This window comes from Pleurodeles waltl, chromosome 2_1, assembly GCF_031143425.1.
Source record: "Pleurodeles waltl isolate 20211129_DDA chromosome 2_1, aPleWal1.hap1.20221129, whole genome shotgun sequence".
In the NCBI taxonomy this organism is placed as follows: Eukaryota; Metazoa; Chordata; class Amphibia; order Caudata; family Salamandridae; genus Pleurodeles; species Pleurodeles waltl.
The window spans coordinates 66,475,492-66,487,962 of record NC_090438.1 but is presented as its reverse complement, the minus strand read 5'-3'; the positions used below and the strand labels follow the sequence as shown (position 1 = coordinate 66,487,962).

Here is a 12,471-nt window from a genome sequence, read left to right as displayed (position 1 = left end):
GCTTACTATCCCTATGTGGGGTGCTGAAGTGCTTAACCACATAGGTAGCACGCTACAATGCGTAGTGTGTGTGGTTGGAAGTATGTTGTCTTGGTTTTGATCCTACGTGGGATGTTTTTCCATGTTGTGCATTATGAGCACGGTTATCACATTTTGGGACAAAGCACACAGCAGTGTGGTGCATGATGAAGAGTAAGGGTCAGATTCTATGGTTTTCAGTATGTTGGAAGCTTTGAACAGCTCTGCAGATTCCTTTATATTTCTTATAATATAGTCTGCTTACCTGGTCATTGCACAGAGTAGTCCACACTGAGATTTTGGGTATATTTGAGGTCCTGATATGGCATGTTTGGAGGGAGAGAAGAGGTGAGATCTGTTGGGATGGGCAATTTAATTATCATTTCATATCTCAGTGTCTTCATGAGATGTAAAGACGCTGTCAGATTCTATAGATATTTGAGACCTTCAGTGGTGGACTATATAAAAGTCCTTTGAATTGTCTAGCAAAGTGTGAGCTATGTCTTCAGTTATTTCATGCCTGATCATTTGATGATGTTTGTTTTTTTGGCTATATAGTGCATGACCGCTATGTATTACGGTCTTACCATGGGCCATAACTGTTGTATATGCAAGTATATAACTTTATAATGCCACAGTGAACCATAGGACAGTTCTTCTTAGCTAACCTGCATATTAAAGCTGTTTGATGGCTGTGTTGTTTCGTGGGTTGTAAGCTGAGAATCGTGCTTGGGAGTGTTACTGTTTTCTGGGCTCTGTTGCAAGGGTGTGGGTGGTGCAGTTATCTAAGAAGTAGCCATGTGTTCAACTACCTTCTGAAGTGTACATGCCTCTGGGTTCTTCTAATGTTGTTTGTGTGGGAGGATGAAATTTAATGAAGTTGACAGCCTGTCAGTGATGAGACTGGAAGTGGGCTGGTGCTGAAAGGGGGGGGGGTGGGGGTATTGGTTTAAAAGAAGTGAGGGTATCATTCCCCTTGTTGTGGCTGTCATCACTAAGGAGAGACACCTTTAAACAGGTACAGCTTGACACAGTGTAGTGTTTTTTATGTTTTGACCACTGACTCCATGTTGCACTTAGCCTAGCAGCACACCGTCACATTCATTTTGCCTATTGACTTTATTTTAGCATTAGCCACCGCCACTTTAAAAGCTGCAAGTAGATTTCCACATTGTACACTGTGCTCATGTTTTTATTTTTCGTGTTCTTTCCCAACGAGGGCTTAGGCTGATAAGAATGTACTAAGACGGCAGGGAACAGTCTTGTTATGAATTGGCCAATTGGGATTGTGGCCAAGTCCCGACTTGTTATTTTCAAAGCTGGCCTAAAGCAATCAGCATTTTTTGAATAAATAAACTTCTGCAGTGAGAGGGAGGTTCTAGAAGTTTCCTCTCTTGTTTGTTCAAAGTATAAGAGGCCGAGACCAGATGGACCAAGGGACTGAGAGTGTTTGCAGATCTCAAGCATATCCAGGACGCTGGGGTGTGTCATCATTCCCATGAGGATAATTGATCTCTCTCGATCGTTCTGGGATCTGGCGATCTGATGCTGAACAGGAGGGAGATGAAGCAGTTAAGCCCTTCCCTCATGGTGATGCATATTTTTTAATTCATTATTTGCTTAGCATTAGAATACAGATACATATATTTGCTGTGTATACTGCAGTGGAGAATCATTTGTACATGTTTTCATTTCTTTGCTATGACCATTTTTAAACGTGTACTTTCAGCATACTAATCTCCTTTTACGAACCTTGCGACGTGAAATAATAGATGTCTTCTTTGGACTAAGAAGTGCATTCCAGAGATTTTTGTCAGTGCATGAGTTTTTCAGCTCATTAGTGAAGCAAAACACACAGGCAGAGATCAATCAAACAGGGATATTGTTCAACCACAAGTGTCTCAATGAATGTGACTGTAGAAGCACTGATCACTCATGATGGTCAAGAGTTACGGATTCTCAAGCAACAGCTACACATACAGGGGAACAGTTTAGTAAATGCAGAGAGGTACAGTACACATCTGTCACTTGAGATGCACGGGGAATGGTATGCAAGGTTTACAGAAAGCTAGGTGCTCACAGACAGGTAACTAAGGGTTGACCAAGTTGAAAGTTGTCTAGCCTTTAACAAACACAGAGATTATTGCCCTTTCTATCTTCCTCAGAAAGATTATTAATGTGAGGGAAGGAGCCCAGTGACTATTTTGAATTGGGAAGGTCCCGGTTCAACCCAAGAATCTATGGCAAGGGATATATATATAACAAATGGAAAGAGAACATTTTATTGGTTCTGGGTGGAAATCATTCCGTTTAAGTAATACTCAAGCTGACCCAGTGAAAAGTCCCACTGACAAAGTATAAACAGTTTCTGATGAATCCAGTAGCTAGCATGTGCATTTTAGACATCGACAAACCTGATAAGCAGAACATACCAGGCAGATGCAGTTAAATAAAAAACTGGTTTTAGGTAATAAATTGTTTATATTACTTTCAGTTGGTATTTTCGTATTTGCCCCATGGAACTTCTTTTGTATTTATTCACTAGAAAACATGTAGGGTACAAATAGAATCAAAAACATCTTGTCTCTGAAGTACTAAAAATCGACTCACCATTTGTGTAGAAGACACCCAGGAAACATTTTGCAGCCTTGAACTACTCCAAAGAAATACTCTTTAAAAGGCAAGTGTCACAGCTCACCTAATCATAGCTCTGTAAAGGTATTTAGTAATTGTACAGCAGTGTGGCCACCACTGTCTTAACCCGAACATACACAATGCATATGGGGTTTTCCAAATCTGAACATTTTATGACAAAGTGTGCCACGTAAACATTAGAATCCTTGTCAGGGTAAACCACAAAAATCACTAAATTAACCTGTCCTTAACCCTCTGGTAGCTTGGCACAAAGCAGTCATGCTTAACTTAAAGACAATGTGCAAAGTATTTATGCAGCACACAAACAGCAATAAAGTGAAAACGCAACACAAGAAAAAATTGATAAACTGAGTCCAATCTTGACATCCTTTTTTGCTCCCAATCAAATATTAGCACTTTTTAAATGTTATCCAATGGGAGAGACAGCCCTGACAATAGTGAAAACCTAAATTAGAAGTTTTTCAACCAGAGCATGTAAAACTTAAAAACACATGTCCTACTTTTTAAATACAATGCATCCTGCCCTAAGGTCCCTTATGGTGTACCTCAGAGGTGACAAGTATTAACAAGCATTTGCAATGCAATAGGTCTCACATTTTCTTGAGTTAGAGCTATTGGCATTGCAAATTCAGAACTGGACTTTTCTTGCCAAATAAGTTGGTCAACCCGGTCTCATAATTTCGCCTTTTCCTGCCGTGTTTTGGTGGTCACTAGTGGCTACTGACATCAGAAATCATAAGCCTTTGAGGAGGGACGAGAACTTTCTGCACTACCTCACGCTGTGTAAACGTCTGAACAAAAATTGGAAAATAAGTGTGGAAAAGTTATTTTCTTTTTATCTTAACAGAATGCAAAGTCTTGCAAGCATTCTTGCAAGCTCAGCAGCCTTAGAAGATTTATGGCCCCAATAAAGGAGATAAGCAATGTTCTGTGTGGGATGTTGTGCATGCTGGCAGGAAGGGGCCCAGGAGAGAGAGACTTGAGATGCGATGTGAGGCTAAGCAGGTTTCACATCATTGCTTCTAGCTTTAGCTACATTCTACCAGAAAAGGCATATTGTGGCTTTTGTGAGCAGTGAGCTAAACAACCGGGTGTTTCTTTTGTAAAATAACCTTATTTTAGGAACCAGAGGTAAAGGAGGACAGCACTGGAATAAAGCCAAAAAAAATGTCAGCGACATGGGAAGAGAATGAAGGAATTAAACACTGCAATAAAATGCAAGCAGCTACCAGCAAAAAAACACGTGCAGTGAAAGGGGAGCGCCAAAGAAATAACAAAAATAGTCTGTCACAGCAACAGATAAAGAAACCAAAGTGGAATAATACAGTAGTTGGTCACTGTTCTGGAACAGAAAAAGGAGGGGAAAAAAGGCAGAACTGACCACTAGTGAGCAAGAATTTTTAAAGGACACTGCAAACAACAAATGAAATCGCTTTAAGCCATAAAAAGTACACTAAAATTATACATGCGATCGAATGCTTACGCTCAAACTAAAAATGAAGATTTAAGCCTGACAAACAGTCTATTTTGCCAAATCGAATTGGCAGTTTAAAATAAAGGTGGGTGGTGAACTCCACTCTGCTCGCGGGGTTTGCAGTGTTTTTCTTACTATGTGCTCTCCTCTTAGAGCACATAGTTCTGAAAAACTTGGTGTAGCGGAACACAGTTTTTTCCTTGCTCGCGCTTGCCAACGTTAAGTTTGCGAACTCGAGCAAGGAAAATCTTACCCTAGACCACCTCCCAGCGAGATTTCTCAACACGGACAGTCGCTGATGGTCGCTACAGCTTGCATTGAGAAACATTCTGTTCACATTGAGGAAGCTGCCGCTTGAGTTGAAAATCTACTCAAGCAGCAGAAAAGAAGCAGTGGCCTCTTGTGCTCCGCATGGTGCCGCTCACGCTGATTTTACAGAGCTAGACAAACCCCTGGCGCTAAAAATCGACATCAACAGCGCAACCTCCCCCCACTTTGTGGAACTGCACATAGAGCGGCAGAGTTTTTTTGGCCACATAACAGAAGTCTGCGAACTTTGCTCAGGCCTAGTTTAAAACTGCAGTGTTTATTTCAGTGCATTTAGGCACAATGGTAAAGCTGAGATTAGATGTCTAGTCTCCTAGGATCCCTTGCTAAAACATACCTGCTGGGCCACATCTACTGGTAGTATCTGCCCTTCCATTTCAGTGCTCACCATATAAGTGTCTGGTCAAATCTTTTTTAGAGTTCTTTATACCTTTAATCAGCCTGTTTCCGAACTGTTCTAATATTTTCCAATGATGGGAAAAAGGCATTAGAAGATGGTGAGACATTTCCTTGGGTCCTGTGGCAGTAGGTGGTTACTTGGCAGTATGAGTGATGGACTAAGCCATTCCAATTGGATACCACAGCCATTCTTTTTGTAAACTTGTTTCTCAAAAGTGGCACTAGCGAGCAGCCAAGGCTGACTGCAGGAGGTGGCAAAATGTTCAGATCTCAAAAACATAAAAGTAGCAATCCCCCTTTATTCAGATCAACTTATATTTTTGATATGGCTTACTGCAAAACTGCATCCAGCGACTCATAGTTCACTTGCTCCCCAATAAGCATGTTTTGAGGTCTCCTGGGCACAGGCTCCTGCAGAGTGATAGTGGAAAGTTGGCGGCCCTGATCCCTTGTCAAGCATCAGCATCTTGTCCACTCCCGGTGTTATGTTACTGTTTTATTCTAACCCTTGTAGTTTCAATTTTCCTCATTGTAAATACAGGGATGCAAACCACATAATTCACAGAATAAATTAAGACTGGTTGAGACACTACAATGGTGCAAAGAGATGTCTATGGGCAATGCTGTGCGTTCTGAATGACCTGAAAGGAGACAAGCAGAACTGGTTAAAAATAAAAAAATAAAAAAATGCTAAAGCTGGGTGCTCTGTCTGAAAGATTACTGCCAGTGGCCTCAGCTCCAATGACGTCATTCATAGCGCCACAGTAAATCGAGGCAAAAACACTCGGTAATGACACTAGTGCATAGTATTGGGTCGGCACTTGATTTGTAGTTCTGCCACTTACAAGGGCGTAAAGTGCATAAACATTCTCTGAGATCGATTTACCCGATCACACAGGTACACAAGCAATTCTCTTTACGCTGAACTCTGGGGAAATTGTGAGCACACAAATCCGGACGGTGAGCGGGTTTCTTCATACCTTCAACCGTAAAACCGAACACAAGCGCTGCATCCCATTTTACAGCTCACAGCTGTGATGGCACAAAGCACTTTGTGTTCCTTGCACACATACATACTAACATTTTAGAAGAGGAAAGTGGGAGATTTTAAAACACTAATCGGGAGAATGTATTTCACACATTGACTTCTATTGGAGCTGGAGGCAATTTCAGGCGGGAGACAGCCAAAATCTATTCATTTTTGCTAAAAAAAATTAGGAGTCTTCCGCCTGAGTCGGGTCTATTGGCATGTGTGCTTGTACTATAAAACCCCTTAGCACAGAGACAGAGGTCACACTTGCACAAATAAACATGCTGGAAAAATAACTAGAGGTTTCCGCTGTGAAGAGTCGCCTTCTGCAAGGACTACACACAGCTGCAGTGGCCTCATCCCGGGGCTGTTTGTCCCCTCCTGATGCAGCAAAAGGTAGAAGGGTGTCTGTCGCCGCGGCACCTTCGGCCACACATGAGCGATGCCTCCCATCACACCTTGGCGCTGCCTCCCATCACACTCTGGCGCTGCTACCCACACTGGCGCTGCATTACACACTGGCATAGCCTCCTATCACACCCTGGCACTGCCTCCCATCACACCCTGGTGCTGGTACCCACAGGCGCTGCTTCCCATCACACATTGGCGCTGTCTCCAATCACACGCTGGCACCCACACAGGCACTGCCTCCTATCACACGCTGGTGCTGGTACCCACCCTTGCGCGGCCTTCCATCACACTCTGGTGCTGCCTCCAATCACACTCTGGCGCTGCCTCCCATCACACACTAGAGCTGCCTCCCATCACACACTAGAGCTGCCTCCCATCACACACTGGCACTGGTACCCACACAGGCGCTGCATTACACACTGGCATAGCCTCCTATCACACCCTGGCACTGCCTCCCATCACACCCTGGTGCTGGTACCCACAGGCGCTGCCTCCCATCACACTCTGGCGCTGCTATCACACCCTGGCACTGCCTCCCCTCACACCCTGGTGCTGGTACCCACCCTGGCGAGGCCTTCCATCACACACTGGCGCTGGTACCCACCCTGGCGCGGCCTTCCATCACACACTGGTGCTGGTACCCACCCTGGCGCGGCCTTCCATCACACTCTGGTGCTGCCTCCCATCACACACTAGAGCTGCCTCCCATCACACACTAGAGCTGCCTCCCATCACACACTGGCGCTGGTACCCACACAGGCGCTGCCTCCCATCACACACTAGCGCTGCCTCCTGTCTCCCACACACACTGGCGCTGGTACCCACAATGGCAATACGTCCCATCACACGCTGGCTCTGGTACCCACACAGGTGCTGCTGCCCATCACACGCTGGAGCTGCTACCCACACCGGCGCTGCCTCCCATCACACACTGGTGCTGGTACCCACAATGGCTCTGCCTCCCATCACATGCTGGCACTGCCTCCCACACTGGCACAGTGCCGCTGCCTCCCGCACTAGAGGCGCACCTTAATCAGTGAGATTGGGGGGGTGGGGATGCAAGGTTCAGATTTTCAACAATCAGACTGGCATTTAATGATAAAAACATCATACAATAAGGAGGGCGCATGAGAGTGGCTTAAAGTGCAGTGGAGTGGGAGAGGAATGCAGACTGGCAGGGTTACTAGATTAGAGAAAACAGAAGATTTTGTAAAAAAGAAACAAAATATCCAACATTTTTGACAGTGTGTATGCAAAAATTATTGGTGAAATACAACAGACACCGCACCATACTGAAAGCACCTGTACCCAACTATTTATCAGAAAATATAGTTATTAGAGGGGTGTGTGACACCCCAAACACCTCCAACCCCTCCCAGCTACATCTTTGAGGCCCTCACCCACTGGTGCTGCTATCTCACATTGCTAGCGCGCTGCCTCCCTCCCTCGCTGCCACACTGGTGCTGCCTCCCATCACACATGCATTACCTCCCACACAGACACTACCTTCCACACAGGGTTCTACCTCCCACACAGGGTTCTACCTCCCACACAGGTGCTACCTCCCACTCCTGCAGCACAGCCGCGCAGTCTGTGACTTAGCCCTCTCTCCCTCCACACGACCCTCTCAGGAAGGCAGCCTTATGAATACTGCGCGTCACTAAGCCAATCTGCAGGGCGCGCTGTCGAACTCAGCAGGCACTGGAAATCCAGCTTTTCCATTCAAATATCAATGTTCTTCCAGATACATAGTGGGAAAAGTTTACACAGCAATAAATGCCATTCCACTTTCCAGTCATGGTCCAAAACGCGTGGATTAGCGTGCTATCCATCCACTCCAAGCACTATGGTGCCTTCTCAGGGGCATGAAGCGCTATATGCAGCTGTGAAAAAGTGCATATCAAATGCATACAAGAGGCTTGTAGTCATCGGCAGCGAAAGGGTTCATAGGGGGCGAGTCACTGCACACCAGCTGGTGCATATAACTCACACATTCTAATCACTGCTGACTGATACTGCAAAAAGTGTAACCCGAATTTATTGTTTCGCCTGCTTCATCACCAGCGTCGATGGTACCGGTGTGCTCGACCTCGGATGGATCAAAGAGAGCTGGCTCTGCCCTGCCAGGATTTGGACCTGTGGCAGATCTTCGCAGCATGTGCACAACCCATTCAGTTATCTTTCTGGGTTTATTGTCAGGGTGACTGGTTGGACCCTTGCACCTCAGAACAGCCCCTCGGGGTGCACAACTGAGGATGTTTCCGGGGCAGGTCAGCTGCACTGGCACCCAGCCTCATCAGGTCTGGCGCCAAATGACCAGCACATCCAAGAGTTGGGGGACCAAGAGTCCCGGATTTGCCAGGACACCCCCGTTCTTCAACAGCTGTCCCTTTGTTCAGGAAACAACTCATGTTTTAAGAGATGGTCGATTGCAATGGTGGACGGTGCCTTTTTTGTTTGTTTTCTAAAGCAGAAATGGCTACTCTATCCACGTGGGGCAGAGTACCCCACTACAAAACAAGGCACTTTTTTTTTTTTTTTTTTTTACAAGCTTGCATGGTTAAAAGTTGAGCAGATAAACTACTTCGGGGCAGAAGGAGGGCGGTGGGAATGTTTAGTTAGAACAAAAGTACACTGAGGGTGAGGGCTCAAGGTAATTATTGAGCTGTATGTGATAACAGATGGCAGCAGCAGGCGGACAGGCAAGAACCAGAAATCTCACTTTTATCTTACAGATCAGTGCATTGTGCATGCGGCGTCTTCAAGCAGGGGGTCGACAAGACACCAGCCTTTAACACAGGCAAGGAAACACTTTCAACCCTCTGATAACTATATGCCCAGTGCACCAGCCTTCACTGCTCTCCACTGCCTTCCTGTATTTTGGTGCCAGAAGCTTCCAGGACAGGCACCTTGGCAAAGCCTCATCCGTGCACACCGGCAGAAGGTAGGTAAGTAAATCGGCTTTTATTTATAATTCGCTTCATACCCTAGTGTCTGTATCTAACTGCGTTAGGAAGACTCAGTATTATTACCCAATGAAATTGATACTAATTTCATCGTCCTCGGAGACTGAAAGTAAGAGTGACTATCGGCTGGGGAATGAAGCTTAGCATCAAGGCCAGTGAACAAGGTGTCCCCCGTTGACCCCTCCCCCTTCACAGTGCAGGTATCACTACACCATTCCCCGGCTCCACCGGCCCAGGGTTGCCAAAGAGCACGCGCTGGCGTGTGACAAACACCACAAAAGGCCTCCTAGATAAAACAAGACACGTCTTTAACCGCAGGTCCGATCATAAACCACAAGGCTCTCAATGAGGCATCTCAGAGATACCAGGATAGGGCTCACAGATACCTCACTAGTACTCGCAGACACACTGACAGTGCTCACAGATACCTCACTAGTACTCGCAGACACACTGACAGAGCTCACATATACCTCACTCGGACTCACAGGTACAATGAAGGAGCTCACAGATACCTCACTAGTACTCACAGATACACTGACAGTGCTCACAGATACCTCACTAGTACTCGCAGACACACTGACAGAGCTCACATATACCTCACTCGGACTCACAGGTACACTGACGGAGCTCACAGATACCTCACTAGTACTCGCAGACACACTGACAGTGCTCACAGATACCTCACTAGTACTCGCAGACACACTGACAGAGCTCACATATACGTCTCTAGGACTCACAGGTACACTGACGGAGCTCACAGATACCTCACTAGTACTCGCAGACACACTGACAGTGCTCACAGATACCTCACTAGTACTCGCAAACACACTGACAGAGCTCACAGATACCTCACTAGTACTCGCAGACACACTGACAGTGCTCATAGATACCTCACTAGTACTCGCAAACACACTGACAGAGCTCACAGATACCTCACTAGTACTCGCAAACACACTGACAGAGCTCACAGATACCTCACTTGTACTCGCAGACACACTGACAGTGCTCACAGGTACACTGACAGTGCTCATAGATACCTCACTAGTACTCGCAGACACACTGACAGAGCTCACATATACCTCACTCAGACTCACAGGTACACTGAAGGAGCTCACAGATACCTCACTAGTACTAGCAGACACACTGACAGTGCTCATAGATACCTCACTAGTACTCGCAGACACACTGACAGTGCTCACAGAGACCTCACTAGGACTCACAGGTACACTGACGGAGCTCACAGATACCTCACTGGGACTCACAGGTACACTGACAGTGCTCACAGATACCTCACTAGTACTCACAGATACACTGACAGTGCTCACAGATACCTCACTAGTACTCGCAGACACACTGACAGAGCTCACATATATGTCTCTAGGACTCACAGGTACACTGACGGAGCTCACAGATACCTCACTAGTACTCGCAGACACACTGACAGTGCTCACAGATACCTCACTAGTACTCGCAGACACACTGACAGTGCTCACAGGTACACTGACAGAGCTCACAGATACCTCACTAGTACTCGCAGACACACTGACAGTGCTCACAGATACCTCACTAGGACTCACAGATATACCGGCAGAGCTCACAGATACCTCACTAGGACTCACAGGTACACTGAGCTCAGAGATGCACTGACAGAGCTCACATATACGTCTCTAGGACTCACAGGTACACTGACAGAGCTCACAGATACCTCACTAGGACTCACAGGTACACTGACAGAGCTCACAGATACCTCACTAGGACTCACAGGTACACTGACAGTGCTCACAGATACCTCACTAGTACTCGCAGACACACTGACAGTGCTCACAGATACCTCACTAGGACTCACAGGTACACTGACAGTGCTCACAGATACCTCACTAGGACTCACAGGTACACTGACAGTGCTCACAGATACCTCACTAGGACTCACAGATACACTGGCAGAGTCTACAGATACCTCACTGGGACTCACAAACAGAACATGGTCCACATATGCCGCAACGGGGCTCGGTAACACGAAGATAAGGCACACAAACATTCGAATAGGGCTCACGGATACCTCGAAAACTTGTAGAGGCACAACGGAATGGCTCAGGCACGAGAAATGGCTCAGACATACCTAGACAGGGATCAGACAAGCAGCCTTTGCAGATTTCATCTGTGGGTTCCTTGACTTTGCACTACGGTACAAACTTATTCCTAGCAGGCTTACAGTCACTATACAAGTACTCGTGGTTATCACCAATGCAAGGCCTGACCACACAATAGGGGTCGGCAGCATCTCACAACGCATCGAAAAAAAAAAACTGACGTCACGCTATGGTTACAGATCTCAGTGCCATCGCTGATGTCACAAAAAGGTCACTGCTCCGTGTTATCATAGTCACTGATATCACAATATGGTTGGTGCCCATAAACATTGAATAACTCTGCCCGTGGCGGTTAATGGTGCGAGGAAATGTCTCAGATGCCACAACATGGCTAACGTTATCCGAGGGCTCACTGACATTATATTAGGTTTACTGATATCACGAGTTAGTTCTCTCATATAATATGGCTTTTGACAAATGTATGCAAGGACTCTGTGACATCACATTGGTGGCACTGATGCCAGGGGAGGGGTCTCTGATATCAAAGCAAGGCACGATAATGTGCGCCCCTGAGGTTAGGTGGCATCACATTAGGATGGTCTCATAATATGGCTCGAATATCAACATTACTAATGCCCTCCCTTTTTAGGGTCTGTCCCCCCCCCACGCCCGTGCACCTTTTGGTCCGGTTCGGTTTTACCATCCACTGTGGCTTTACATCGGCCAACACTGCGTGGGCATAAGATGCCAAGTTGTGGTAAACGTGAAGGAAAGATGAGGTGGCGGGGTGCACAGTGCACGCTTGTCACCAGAAGAAAGCCCTGTTCCAGGAATTCCAAGGGCACGGAATTCTAGCGCCAATAACTTTCCAGTGAGGGTGTACACAAGAATGTTTGGTTTTACATAGAACGTTATACTACATGGCTGGTGTCACAGTTGTACAGTCCGCTGCGGTAGGGGATAAATACACTATTAAGGTCCTGCATATCCATTTATTATTAGCTAATGGTTGCAGTTTTCGAGCTGACGCCTGTCGTGCTAAGCATTGTGGATTTTGTAGTCCTGCAACTGATGGAGGTGGTCGGATACTACTTATATCTA

General features: G+C 46.2%; 1 protein-coding gene across 2 annotated transcripts in view; it reads right to left on the bottom strand.

The window, feature by feature from the left end:
- OPHN1 (oligophrenin 1) overlaps nt 1-12,471 on the bottom strand; it is a 449,584-nt gene that overhangs the window by 435,556 nt on the left and 1,557 nt on the right. The gene's annotated exons all lie outside the window — the stretch shown is intronic.